Below are 15191 nucleotides of genomic sequence, written 5' to 3' on the forward strand. Positions count from 1 at the left end.
ACACACCGGCTTCATTTGCTTGGGGCATTTGCCCTCTAAGCTGCACTTAGAGGTGAGTAGAGTATACAGTATTCGCAGTGAAGGGCAGTAAGTAATCAGGGTTTTCTTTTCTTTTATTTTTTCCGTTTTACACTTGTTTCTGTAATCCATTAGCAAGGTAGGTCAGGACATTATTTTGCCCATTCATAATATAGATATTTACACAACCTGTCTCCATTACGAGCAAATTTAATGACCGGCTTTTTTATTTTCTATGTCTGAACTAACTGCAAACAACAAAATAATATATAATTTTATGTTTCTGAATTGTTGAGATAAGGATTTATGATTTGTACTAGCAGATGGACCTGGCGTTGCCTCATTAAACGTAAAGTTAAATTACTTAAAAAAAAAAATTACTTAAAAAAGAAAAAAAGAAAAAAAACCCGAAAGAAACCGAGACATGCATGCAAGTATGTTTTTTCCAAACACTTCACTTTTTGAAAATAAATAAAAATCGAGCTGAGATCGAAACCAAGACCTAAAGACAATGAGTCAAGTACCATAACCATGAGACCAGCTTGACATGATCTTTACAAATTATTTTCAAACCTACTTATTCTAAACATAAAAAAACGTCCTGCTTCACGGAAGCACATGCGCATTCGTGAAATAGTTGAAAACAGATCAAAATCTGATGATTCCCAATTTTTCAATTTTGACCCCTTAGAATCCGTTTTTTTTTTTTTTCCGGATGAAAACCGATTAAAAAGTTTGCTACATGTATAAATATCGCATATACCAAATTGTAAGTCTGTAGATAAAAAAATTCTTTCAATGTATAGGTTGAGAAGTGTCCTCACATACACACATTCTCACTTTTATAGATATAGATTCTTTGGACATCTCATCTGGAGTGCGAGTGATACTCAGAATTTGCAAATTACTTAGAATTTCGAGTCGGTTTTTGTTGATGGATAAAGAGCATGGTACCCCCGTGGATTAAATAAACGGTTTCGTTCGAAATTCTGTGCAGATTCCAAAGTTCAGAAAGATTCATGAGTTCCACAAGATATACCTGAAGAAGATTGGAGGTTATGTCGGTCGAAACGTTGTGAAAATAGCACTTGAGATTAGAGCAGTAATCTGAATAATTCAAATAATACGAAGATGTAATTTATCTATATAATAATACTCGAATGTACGTTATCACTTTCTACATTAAGAAAAAATTAGATCTGATCAGCAAGCAGGGTGATTGGTCAATCATTTGATGTCGCAAAGGTAAACTAACTTTTACAGTGAATTAACCCAAAATCAACTTAACCCTTTATGACCTTAATTATGATGTAGATGATTAAAAGTATTAATTTTATTTAGTTTAAAGAGTAATGATACTATGATGGTCTTCAAACTGAAAAAAATGTGAAGTTTAATAGTTAAACTGCCACTGAGAATTTTAGCATTTCGTAAACTTACCTTGATTATAATCCATAGTGCTTGAAAAAAGTGTGTTTATGACAACAAACGAAACGATGGCGGCATACGGAATATAAGCAATGGGCGGTTGCAATCTGGAGCTATCTACCATCTACCTAGATACTGAACTAATACGTACAGTGCATGTTTGATTTAATTCCCACTTAATTTATGCCTCAACCAGGTCATAAAGGGTTAAACAGTATAATTTGAAATATATTTAAAAAAGTGACATTCGTTTCGTTGGTTTGAATAACAATTATTTTTACAGTAAGTAGACAAATAATAGTTGTTTTAAAAAGGATCAAATAAAAATAAATTTCCAAGAAACGTATTCGTTTTATTTAAGGAATATTTAGCTGACAATCACAATTTTTTTTACTGAAGAAAAAAAAAAGGAGCCATTATCGTAGCAGACATTTATGCTAAAAGAAATTTTATTTTTTATAAATAAATTATACAGATTCTTGTAGAAAGCACAATGGAATTTCCATTGTCTAATAATATATTTTAGTTTTGTAAAACTAGTTGCAATACACATCCCAGAAGGGGTTCAAAATAATGATTGGTTCATTGGCGGGTTTTATGGCATGTCAATCTGTATTACATATTTTTATGTGAAAATCACAATATTTTGGAAATACGTTATCTGTACGAATTATTTGGATTATGCGGACAAGTCTTTTCATCTTCAATGATATTCTCACAACGTTTCGGCCAAGATAACCTCCAACCTTTTTCAGGTGCGTTTTATTGAACTCCGGAATCCTTATGTCAAAATTCTATACAGATTCCAAAAAGTTGGTATAGGGATTCTTTACTTCTATAAGACATCTAAAAAAGTAAAAAAGTCAAAGGTTACTTGCGTTGAAACATTTTTTTTTTTACTCTTGTTCATTCCAAACAAAACTTATTACCACTTGGCCGTAATGGACTACTATTTAGCACCATGTGTACAAGGGGACTATATAAGGAGATGAACAAGATGTTTGTTCACATCACATTTAAATTTCTACATGTTACTACAGTCAGGTAAGTCAGAATCAGGGCGGGAATTTCAATGTCTAGCAGTCCGAAGGAAAAATGTATTAGAGTAAAAGACTTTTCAACAGCTAGGGAAAGGGTGGGATCTTGCTGCTAGACAGGCTTGTTGAAAGAATGAGAATAATATTTAAGATGAGAACAGTAGTATGAATAATTTGAATACAAATTTTCATCTCAAAATTTATGAAACAGAATTGGCTGTAAATGATATATTCTGTTACATATGGGACAGTGAGTGGACGCGAGAATACTAACTTAGGGATTACTCTATACTGATTGGTGAAATGAGTTTTAAATAGCACAAAATTATATAACTTTCAAAAAGTTGAATAAATTTGAATCATTTTAAAAGCCCATGAAGACTACAGTTCAATAATGTAATATCTTAACAGTTTTAACCATAGCAGCCGGTTATTTGAATTGCTTTGGGATTGACAGTATAATCACATCAACGTCACGGAAGTGAAACAATGCTGAATCTGGTCAGTACCAGATTGGTAACAATTTGGTGATAACAAGCATCGTACAGAGAAGATAGCAATACTTCGTCACAAAAGTGGAGACCACTTAGGCATTTAACATTCCTTATAAATTTTCTCCTTTAGAGGCATCACCCAGTATCATGCCGACATGGAGAGGACAAGGTTTTGGTTCGAATATTCACAATTATGAAAGAGACCAAAGATGCTCCAATATTATGAAACTGAGCTGAGATGTATATTGCAATTGAAAATTGTATAATTGAGCCAAACATTAAATATATTTATGCAGAGTAATGTCAAGTTTATTTGAAAATGGTAGAAAGGAGAAAAGAGCGGGATAGAAGTTATGTTATCTAGTATATATTTTTATTATTGTTATCATTGGCTCACATGGAGCTTTCACACAAGTCAACAAACGATCTGATTGGAAACCTGTGGTGTTCTCTGGAAGCTGAGTGACAACAAGTTTCCCCAGACGTCCAGCTCTCCCCACCTCCTTCGATAGCATTTGCAAATGAATTTGCGTCATCGCAACAGACTCTTACCATTGATTTCTCGCTGGCAGTGGCCATTGGTTTATACTGGAATTTGAGTGGCACTAAGCCTCCCCAAGGTCCCAGTTCTCTTCGCGCTTGTCCAGCCAAGGTCTGGCCAGTGCTCTCTTTCAATCCTTCTTGACCCTTCTCGCCTCTTTGGTATCACTTTTCTATTGGAACGGTGATGAGATAATGGGGGGAGGATGCATGATGGGGGGGTAGAACTTATAGACATGCAGCTTCGGTGTTCTTCATTCGCTGTAACGCTTCGTTATATTGTCTTGTATTATTCTCCACATTAAAGGGGTTTCCTTAATATTTCAGCCTTTTTCATTATCGTTAGTCGTATTTTTGCAGCTATTTCTCTGATTCCAATTTCTGACATTCTTTTTTCAAAGTTTTTCGGAATTGTTCCTAGTGCTCCTACTATTATCGGTACTATTTTGATTTTCTTCATCATCCAAATCCCTTTTGACTCTCTGGCTAGCTCTGTGTATTTGCTTCGTTTCTCCTTTTCTTTCATACTCACCCTGTGGTCAGCTGGGACAGCAAAGTCTACGATTTGACAGGATTTTTCTTTCTTGTTAATTGTTACGACATCTGATCTTGCTTGGATGGGTTTGTCCGTCTGTATGTCCATGTCCCATAGGATTTTCTGGTTCTCGTTTTCGAGTGCTGTTGTGGGTTTATGCTTGTACCATTTGTCTGTACGCTCAAAACAGTCGTTTGCACAATTCTCAGTGCACCGCCCTCCCCACTTGGTCATGCCTGTTTTTGTATTCCTTTTGGGCCAGTTTGCTGTATTCACTTACTATATGGTTTATCGTTTCGTCTCTTTGTCCACAGAGTCTGCATTTGCTGTTTTCTTGCTTTGATATGGTTGGTTCTTATCGAGTTATCTTGTGCTGCAGTTATTAGAGATTCAGTTTCTCGGTTTATATGTCCTTTTTTCAGCCATGTCCAGGTGTTTTCGTTATTCTCATCTTTTGTCATTCTTATGAATCTTCTGTGGAGTTTATTATTATTATAACCAGAATAATAATGGACTCGTCTGTAAAATCCCAAAGTATGAAGTTCCAAATAACTAAGTTGTTTGAAATCCACATAGATGATTTCTTTATAGTGATGAAGGACCAGCCACACTTAATCTCAGTCGGTGTAAATGATTGCCACAAGACAGAGCAGACAGTAGATCTCAGGTTTTATATCAGAGTTTTCCTTCTCCTAAATGCATGTCTTAGCCAAATATGGCATGATCACGTTGATACAGATTCTCATAAGATCACTGAAGCTAAGCAACAATGAGTCTGGCCAGTACCAGATGGGTGACCATTTGGGAATACTAGATGCTGTATGTATTGCACCAGGATTTCTAAGTATCTAGGGGCATGTTTAAATACTGGGAGGGATGCACCCTCTGTCCTAATATATATATATATATATATATATATATATATATATAATCGCGCTTTGATAATATACGAACCGTTTGGTATCGTTAAAAAGTTATATATATGTACAGAGAGTTACTGACAATATAAACTATTTGCGCACAAGCTAATATTCAATATTTTCACTTATTTCTTGAAATTATATGTTCATACACAGTGATAGACAATCTTAGTCCAAATTATAAAAGTAAAAATATATAAAGACCAAAATACAAATTGAGTCGCAGGAATAATCTACCAAAAAGCAATTGTGTTGAATTTTAAAATAGTAATGTTTTTTTCTAGTAAATTCAGAGCACGATTTTCATTGCCTTCACTTTGCCTTCAGCAGAGAAAATATGTAAACTATTTTTTAAGCAATCTGTGTTTAACTAAAACAAATGTCCGTATAAAAACGATTTTTCCAAATTTGTAAATTGTTGGAAGGCTCGCCTATGCCCTGTTGTGACTTATTTCTATATTTCTTTTTCTATTCCCTGATAACTTTCTCACAGAAAGGATATTTTCTTTATTTTCATGGCAGGTGCTCGACGGAGATTCAGTCTATGCTCTCACCTCCCTATAAAACATTCACAACAAACTCTCACCTAGCTACATGTGTAAGCAATTTCCCTTACTCTCTATCTGTACCTAAAATCAGACAAACATTCCATGAACAATGTTTCTTTCTTAGAATGTCTGTATGCAGAACAAGACTGTGGGGCTGTTTCCCAGATGGCTATAACAGGGCAGTTTTCAAGGCCAACGTAAACGAGTTCTTGTTGAGCTGTCCGCTTAATCATTTTCTACTCAGTTTCCACCATAACTGATCATCAGCGTTGCGTCACGAGCTATCTGACACTTACTCTTGAGTGGCGTTTAGGTCTTGATAAGTAGTGATTCCCTTGTAAAATAATACCTTAAATTATTACTTTTTCTTTTGTTGTTGGTTTTCTTTTATCTGGAGAGAATGTATACCATCTGAAATGATTCCTATTCAATGTAAGTTTTATAATATCAGTTTATAAGCAAGCGTTGCATAATCGCCAACTCTACTTATCCTGGCATAGTATTGCTTAAATACAGCGAGAGAGAGGAAGATTCGAGACAATTGGAAACAATAGTGGAATAAGCAGAGAAAAACTGATATTATTTCAGAGTTTTCCTTCTCCTGCTCTAGTTGCCTTACCAATACTTTAAAGTCCGGTTTATCCTACTATATCACACATGGCTGGTGAAATGAGAGATGGATTCATAATTAAATTGTTTTCCTAAACAGTCGCCTAAGTACAGATGAGTCTTGATATTTCTTAACTCCAGTAAACCGGTGTTTCAACATCTTTAAAGTAGTCGCTTAGCTACAACCCCTCTCAACAACTTCCCCCAATCAATCCGTGCCTAAATCTAAACGCAAGTTCAATGAACAAAACTTCTTTCCTTGAACTTCCTAGAAATGTAGAACTCTGTTTCGCTAAGCTAGCCTGTTTTCTGGCTAACTAGGACATGATCGTCTTTAAGTCCATTAATTTCTACCCAATTTCCATCACTGTAGACTCATTAAACCTTATCCTTGAGTGATCTTCTGGCCTTGATAAATTATGACTCTTGTGAGTAATATGAATAAGTAAAAACTTTTTTGTCCAATATACAAAGTACATAAATATCAAAACGGGTCAGATTTATTTAACTCGGCAATACAACATAATATTTTGAAAAGCTTGATATGTTGTATTTCGCCCATGCCACAAAAAAGATGCATAGACTTAATTTGCATACTTATTTCAAAAACAAATTTTAATAAGTTATTCACTCATTATTATTGACTGTATTTTATATATCTATAAAAATGAACGTGTCTGTGTGTGTGTGTGTACATTTCCCTACGCAATAACCCTGTCAATTTTTAGTCTACAGACTCGAAATTTGATATACAGGGTACTGAAATTTGGGAAAATCGATGTGATCGGTTTTCGGCCAGAAATTTGGCTGTTAAGGGGTCAAAGTTCAACGATTTGAAACTACCAAATTCCTCCGACAATTTTTGGTCTAAACACTTGATATTTTAGATATTAGTTCCTTGGACATGGATCTAACTTAATAACTTGATCTGAGCCCAAAACAAATGTTAAGGGGTCATAAGGGTCAAAGTTAAAAAAATTACCGTTTTTTTTTGTTTTGTTTTTTTTGCTCAGCATACACCTCTAAACACCCGGGCAATGCCGGGCTGAAATGCTAATATATATATATATATATATATATATATATATATATATATATATATATATATATATATATATATATAAGAGAAAAGAAATTAAAACTAAGTTGAACTTTACAATCAAAATTTATCCAACATATCCAACATGTTTTCACTTCTTTTCTTGGCAATTAATGACTACAATAAATTGCGGTTTCACTTAATGCCATAACTAGCAAATTCTAGGATTGCTACAAATATAATTTGCTGATTTCTTTATGTCCTCTGATGAGAAGAATAACAATAGTATTCTTTGAAACTCCACGGAATAAGAACTTTGTAAATTGTTTTTTGGAGTATTCAGTTAAACAATAAATCTTGATTGTAAAGTTCAACTGACAGTTTACATTTTCTTTCTCTTATAATAAGCTCTACTCTATTGCATATTGAGCTTTTTTATTCGGTTTGGATTAAATTATCTACATATAAATACTGTTATTTATATTAATTTGAAGGTTATCATTGCGTATATCAGGTAAACACTACATCCCTTTGATTTCAGTACTTATATATATATTTGCTAGAAATTTTGTTATTCATATTTTAAATTCTATTTTAATTATATCTTAACAAAATCTCTCAAACGGTATCTTCGTATCGCTTTATAATAGAGTAAAATAGTGCGTTTATTTCATTGACGCTTATAAACCAAAATTTGTTTTGACATCAGTTTAGACCAATTCTTGATGCATGTTTTCTAGAAGAAAGCGTTTGTTTCATTCACTTTCAATAATTTTTACATTTTTTCCGACTTGGCAGCTTCTAACAATCATCCATACTGGCATCCAATCTTATACTCAGATCTACCACTATTGCCACTAATATAAACGTGTATTGCATTCATACTTTTTTTTTACTTGGGAGTCACCACATCAAGGCCCGAAGGCCACTTGAGTATAAGTTCAATGAATATAAAGTGATGGTGAATGTTGGATAGAGTTTGACTATTTATGAGGATGGCCTTACAAGAACTTGTTTACATTAGATTTGAAGGATACCATGCTGTATTCAACCAGGAAGCATGCCAGTGGAACAGCATTCCAAAGGCGGGCATTTCTGAGAAAGAAGCTTTATTCATGAAAGCTGTGCTTATATTTAGACACAAATAGAAAGTGGGGAAAATCATATAGTTTGTAGCTAGTCGAGTGTTTTTTTGTGAAAGTTTGGTAAGGGGGGGCAGTGATTGGAATTCAGTCGAGTACTTGCCACGAAAATAGCGATAGAGACAGGCTCGTGATGTCTCTTCTGTAGAAAAGAGGTTGCAGGAAGAAAAAGGGGTGTCACTTGCTAGGTTTCAAAGCCGGTTTTGAATAATCAAGGTAGAATAGGGCATGCTGAGCAGTTTCTGCCTAGATGTGGCAACAGTGCTCCATTTTAGGGTGCACCTGGCTCGTATACAGATAGAGGATTGAATTGGCAATGAGATACCTACTGGTGCGGTAGAGTGATCCAACCATTTTACCAGCGATCTTGGCAACAGATTTGATGTATGTGTTCGATTTTAGATCAGTAGTGAAGGTCAGTCCCGGAAGCTTGTAAGATGAGAGCCATTCATTTCAATTGGGGCGTGGTGAGGATCAGAGCAATTGCAATGAAAGGAGGGAGGCTGGTTTTCGATGCATTAAAATTAGCCAACCACCTTTTCCCCCATTGCACCATGTTCTCAAGATCAAGACTGAGGGAATCAGAGAGATCTTTATCATTGTTGGCCTTTGAAGCGTAACCATATATTGTGGTGGCGCCTGCATAAATTTCTACAAATTACCTAAGAACGTGATTTGGAAGATTATTGATGAAGAACCTTAAGGGACACCAGCGTTAATACAATGAGTTTCTGACTTCTGCCCATCAACAACTACTCTTATAAACCTATCAGAGAGAAAGAATTTTATAACTAAGAGAACATTCCCAGCTATTCCTTAACTGGCGATCTTGGAGTAGATCTTTATGCCACATCATCCTTTGATTTGAGTAGATCTTTATGCCACACTATGCCTTTGATATGTCAAGAGCTATTGCTCTAGAGACGAAGCCTCCATCGAGAGATTCACTAATCCTGTGTAATATAACAGTTAGTACATCATTAGAAGATCTTGCAGAATGGAAATCATACTGCATGTCACTGTGCGGGTTATTTTTGTTTAGGTGATTTACCACTTCTTTTCATCAGTTTCCAGCAATTTACTCATAACGCAGAGGAGACTGATTGGTCTGTACTGAGAGGGAGATGATCGATCTCCGGAATTTTTAAATACTGAGAAGACTGATGAAGTGTTCGAGGGTTTTGGGAAGCATTTCTCCTTAAGGCAACGTTAAAACAGCTTTGTAAGTATGGAAGCTAGTACCGGTTGAAGCCTTTTGAGCACTATGGCTGGAATGCCAGTTGCTTTACTAAAATCAAGGGTTTTGATAAGCTTGGCAACATCATATACGGAAATTTGTCGCTTAGTGTATTTTCAGTCACAAGAGGAAATACAGGGGGTAAGCTGCCCTGATCGCAAAAGGTAAAATTTGCTGTAAAGTTCTTGGCAAAGAGTTTTGCTTTGTCTGATCCGACGAGATAACCTCAGGTCCATTGATGTTCGTCAGGATAGTGGACACGCTTCTGTTCAGGGCCCTGTTTGATATATAGTAATTTGTTTATGATACAGCAAAGATATGCATGTTTAATTTGCTTGCTATTTCTAAAACAATTTCTAATAAATTTTTCTCTCATTCACTCATTTTTATTGTCCTATTTTTTTTATATCTGTTATAGTTTTTGCTATTTATATTTATTTACAAAGGTAATCCAATTTCAAACTGAAAATTTACATGTATTTTAAAATTTTGATAACTTCCTATACATACGTTAGCACGCACCAACAATTGACAACGTTATTAGATGACAAAAATATTTCTTTTATAAAGTAAACTGCCTTCAATTTATTGACTTTCAAAGCTTTTCTTTTAAGAATAAAACAGATACAATTAAAGTCTTAGTTAATAGATAATTATTGTGATGATTATGATGATGATAAATTATAAACTGTCCCACACTCCATCCAGTAATACTGCATCAACCTCGACTGATATCACACAAAATAGTCATGAAGAATCCAGGAGGGTGGGAGAATACTATAGAAACTTCCATGAAAAAATGATGGGGAGAGTTACTGCTATCCAACTCCCAGCAGTCGTTCCCAGCAAGAAATCAAGTTAAGCAGCATTTGCAATAATGCAAAGTCATTTCTAATAATTATCAAGAGGTGAAAATATGGGGAGACTTGTCCCTAACTCCACGGAACACCATCGGTTGTTGTGACTGAGCAATCACAGATGATCTGTGTGAGAACTCCCAGTAGATAAATGATGATGACCAAAGATATGTTAAGATTTGTTTTTATTGTTTTATATTTGATTTTTCTGTTTAATAAAATGTAACGATGACAATACACTATAAATGCCCTCAACATTTAAATATATCCGATAATGCCATGACAATCACCTTTTTTTTTCTTTTTTTTACAAGGTGGTACCACTTATCAAGGTCCGGAAGCCACTCAAGGATAACGGTTATTGTAAGTACAGTACGTTAGTGTGGAGATTTAATAAAGTGTCTACTTAAGGGGGCGGTTCATCAGGAATTTGTTTACGTTTGACTTGAAGACATTCAAGTTGTAGTCAGGTGGGAAGCAGACAGACGGAACAGAGTTCCACAGGCGTACAGTTCTAAGAAAGAAGCTTTGTTCATGGAATCTACGTTTTGATTTAGGCATAGATAAAGAGTGGGGAAAGTTTAGACAGTGGATTCAGCTAGACGGGTGTTTTTCGTAAAAGATTGGCGAAGGGGGGGGACCAGAGATTGAAGCTCAGACGAGCACCTGCCATGGAAATAACGATAAAACAAAGATAGGCTCGCAACGTCTCTTCTGTGGGAAAAAGGCTGCAGGGAAGAGAAAAGGGCATCCCCCACTAAGCCACAAAGTCTATTTTGTACTCTGTCAATGCAGGATACACTGTTTTTAGCAGCTCCTGCCCAGATATGGCAGCAGTATTCCATCCTTGGACGTACTTGGCTTTTATATAGATAGAGAATTGCATCAGTAGTGAGATATCTCCTGGAGCGGTAGAAGGATCCCACCATCTTTCCAGCGACCTTGGCAACAGACATGATGTACGTGTTCCATTTCAGATCAGGAGTGAAGGTCAAGCCCAGAAGCTTGTCAAAACATGGGGCTTCTAGACGAGAGCCATCCATTTCAATTGATGCCAGATGGGGATCAGAGCGTTGATGATGTAAAGATAAGTTTGCCTTTAGATGTATTAAAGGTAACCAGCCACGTCTTCCCCCACTGAACCACGCGCTCGAGATCAGAGGAGAGAGAATCAGAGAGCTTTGTTTTTCCCCAAGATGCAAAATGGAATTTTTTTCTGCCAAAAAGGCTACAATTATATTAATTGCTGTCCCAAGAGCAGGTGATTGTTGCTAGTATAATCATATTTGATATCTTATCCCTGTAGGATTTCCATGAGCCAGGAACAGCTCTAAGAAGCATGTAACGTTGTAGTTAAATGTTTGCAGAAGAGAAACCATACTATGATCTTGGCCAGTTACATGTTGACATGGACCCGATGCTGTGTAGAGAAGTCTCACAAAGGAACAATGGAAAGAAATTCGACTTTGCTTTTTTTTAGTTTTAACAAAAGGCATTTATTCATGGTACTTTTCAAACTATGCCTGCATCTTGTTTTTACAAATATCTTCATTCATCATGTTAAACATGTGCTTTTTCTCCTCCTGCATCGACATGTTTGCTTGAGTCTTTTCTTGCCGGCACGTTCTTTGTGCTCACTGTCGCCACACACATGGTTCCTACATTTTCTTTTCTCTTCCTTAGCTGTAGCATCAACTTGCACCAAGGCTTGGTCAGTTGCATATTTTAGCTGCCACTGTTGCTACATATAGTATAGTGCCCAATTAAAAACTTGTAAGACTTTTCGCATCTATTAAAGTTAAAGATCTTATCATTCGTTTAGTATGACAGTCATACTCCAAAAGATCTGAAAGCTTGATCAACCATTATTAGCAACAATCACATTAAACATTGAAAACCCATTCACCAATTTTAATATTACAAATTATCTGTCCTTTTCCTTGATTTTTATTAACAAAGATTAAAATGGTTGATTTGTTCTTTAAGAAATCTGAATGCATTATAAAAAAATCTTTTTCTGACAGAAGAAGCATATATATATGACACCTTGATCGCAGCATGAAAGGTCAGAAGTAAATAATGTAATGGATATATTTTCAGAATGATTTTAAAGAATAGCGTTCGTAATGTCATACATATTCTCTAAATAATGTTGTCCAATTATACACATTGAGGCACCTATTAATTCATACATGTCCACCAGTAGTCTCAAATTTGACAAATTTCACTAATTGGTTTAAAACCACGTTTATGTGATGCACGAGGCAGTTAAAGTATTCCATCATTTTCGAGTCGAAGCCAGAGCCATAGCGTTCCTCCAGTTTCTTCTCGTTGCAATGAAATCTTCCGATTGTCCGTTTCCAGTTCAAGTGGTTCATTGGAGTATTTGTTTGGCAATCCTTTTCGGAGCTAATCTTAGAGTATGCCCGAGACAGCCTAGACATCCTTTGCAGTCGCTGACTTCTTACTTATTCGATCGCTCCATTTGATCCCTAGAGTTCTTCTAAGGTACTAGACATCAAACGTATCTAATTTCTTGTCTGGCTGATTTTGAAATGCCTAGTTGCACTTCCATATAGCAGTATTGACAAAACGTTGCTGCTATAATATCTTAACTTTTAAGTTTAGAGATATTTTTAAAAAGATCCTTGCTTTAATATTTCAAAACATTTTGTCACCAAAATGAATTTGCATAAAAATAAAAGAGCGAACTATTTTCGGAATAAGGAACTATTTAGCACACATTCTGATAAAAATTGGGTCTATATGAAGTTCTATAAACTTTTCATGCAAATTTATTTATTCCCATAATGCACCGCGTCAATGTGCTTGCTCATCGACTCTTAAGTTGTTAGAATTAAAAAAAAATTAAAGTATATCTTTTTTCTAGACAAACATTGAACATTATAGTTATACGATAAGATGTTTGGAAATAGTGTCGAACGGGACATTTTAGGAATTCAACATACTAGACTTTTTTAGCCGGTTATAAACGGAAAAAAATTATAAATCGTTAACTTTGAATGAGTGCTTTGTGCCAAATTAAATTTCTGCTCATACTTACATTAAATGCTTTTCCTTTAGACGAAAGCGAAAAGAAAGGATTATAACTCAATACAAAGATGGAATGCATGGTGATCTTGAAGAAAGTTCTCATACCACAATGCAACATAGCCTGCAAGGGAGACAGAATCAGACAAGTAAACACCTTTAAATACCTTGGTTGCACTATCACCCCGGATAACAAGTGTGACACAGAAATCAAGAAGAGAATTGGACAATCTAAAACAACTTTTAACAGCATGAAATGCATTTTTACCAACAGTAAGATAAGCCTTAAGACAAAGACTCATGTCATGAGAGCCTACGTATGGTCTCTTCTATACAGATGCGAATGTTGGACCCTAACTAATGACACAGAACAGTGACTAGAAGCAGTGGCGATGTGGTTCATCCAGAGAAGCATGAAAATCTCATGGACAAAAAAACAAAAAAAAAAAAAAGCAAATGCAGAAGTAATGAACATGGCTGGATACAATAGATCCCTTCTCAATAACATCAGAGAAAGACAGCTAAAAATTTTCGGCCATAAAATCAGGGTTGATAAACTAGAAAAACTTCTGGAGTGATAAAATATGCGGAAACAAGAGCAGAGGAAGACAATGCACAAAATTCAAAGACAATTTAAACAAATTTGCAACGAATAAAGAGAGCACTAACAATGAGTTCATTAGAACAGGGAAGAATGGAAAACTATGATCATCGATGTCCGTAAGAACAGACCGGACACTTGAAAATTTATTAATTCCCAAGTGCGCATCGAGTGGATACTATAATTAGTTTTCTGTATCTTATTATAATAAAGGTAGGTACAAAATTTTAGCAACATTGGTCTAGTAGTTTCCGTGAAAAAAATGAACGAATACCATAATACTTAGTTCGCTACACTTTATTATAAAAGATCTGAGAAAAAGTGGAATGGACAGACAGAAATATAATATAGAAAACTAACCCGGAGTATAGCTAATCTTTATAAAGATCTGTAGATAGATTTTTACGACTGCAGTAAGTATATTATATTACAATCAACTTTATATGAAAATAAAACAATAAAAAAGACAGTAATTTAAGGAAGTGAATTTTAATATGCAACATATGTCTTTAAGACTTCCAGGAAATGTGTTTGAAATTTGGAATGGAATTGCGTCCAAAATAATAGCTACGAAACAGGATAAGCAAGAATAAGAAGAGTTAACAAAATGCAAGATATTATTTAAAAACTTCTTCCTCTCTCCTCGGATATACTATCGTGTCTTACTGCATAATTTATAACGATATTTCTTTAACTTTTCGCCTTTCTTTCGCTTTTCCTCAGCTTTTATTTTCAATATTGAAATATTTAATTCATGAATCGTTGAGTTCACTTCCAGTGTAATTGCTAATTGGTGAAATCGCCATCTAACCAAAGGAAGTGGATGCAAATAATCTTAACAGGCATTATGTATTAAATATGCAACATCTTGCAAAATCGTTGCATCAACAAAACACCAAAATGTAAAACGACGCAAGATTTTACAAAGATGAAAAAGATTTTTATTTGCGTATGTAAACATTTTTCTTGGCTTATTTTCAATTTGTACATGTTTCTATCTTATGAAAAGAATGAAAATCTGCCTATAACGTTTTTAATGACTATTTTAAAATTCAAGACCATTTTACAAGGTTTTGATTTAATTGTTTTTATTTTAACCATTCTAAGAATTAATAGAGTATATGTGTTATATACT

The sequence above is a fragment of the Euprymna scolopes genome, chromosome 5 (genome assembly GCF_053919585.1).
Source record: "Euprymna scolopes isolate OS-2025 chromosome 5, ASM5391958v1, whole genome shotgun sequence".
Taxonomy (NCBI): domain Eukaryota; kingdom Metazoa; phylum Mollusca; class Cephalopoda; order Sepiida; family Sepiolidae; genus Euprymna; species Euprymna scolopes.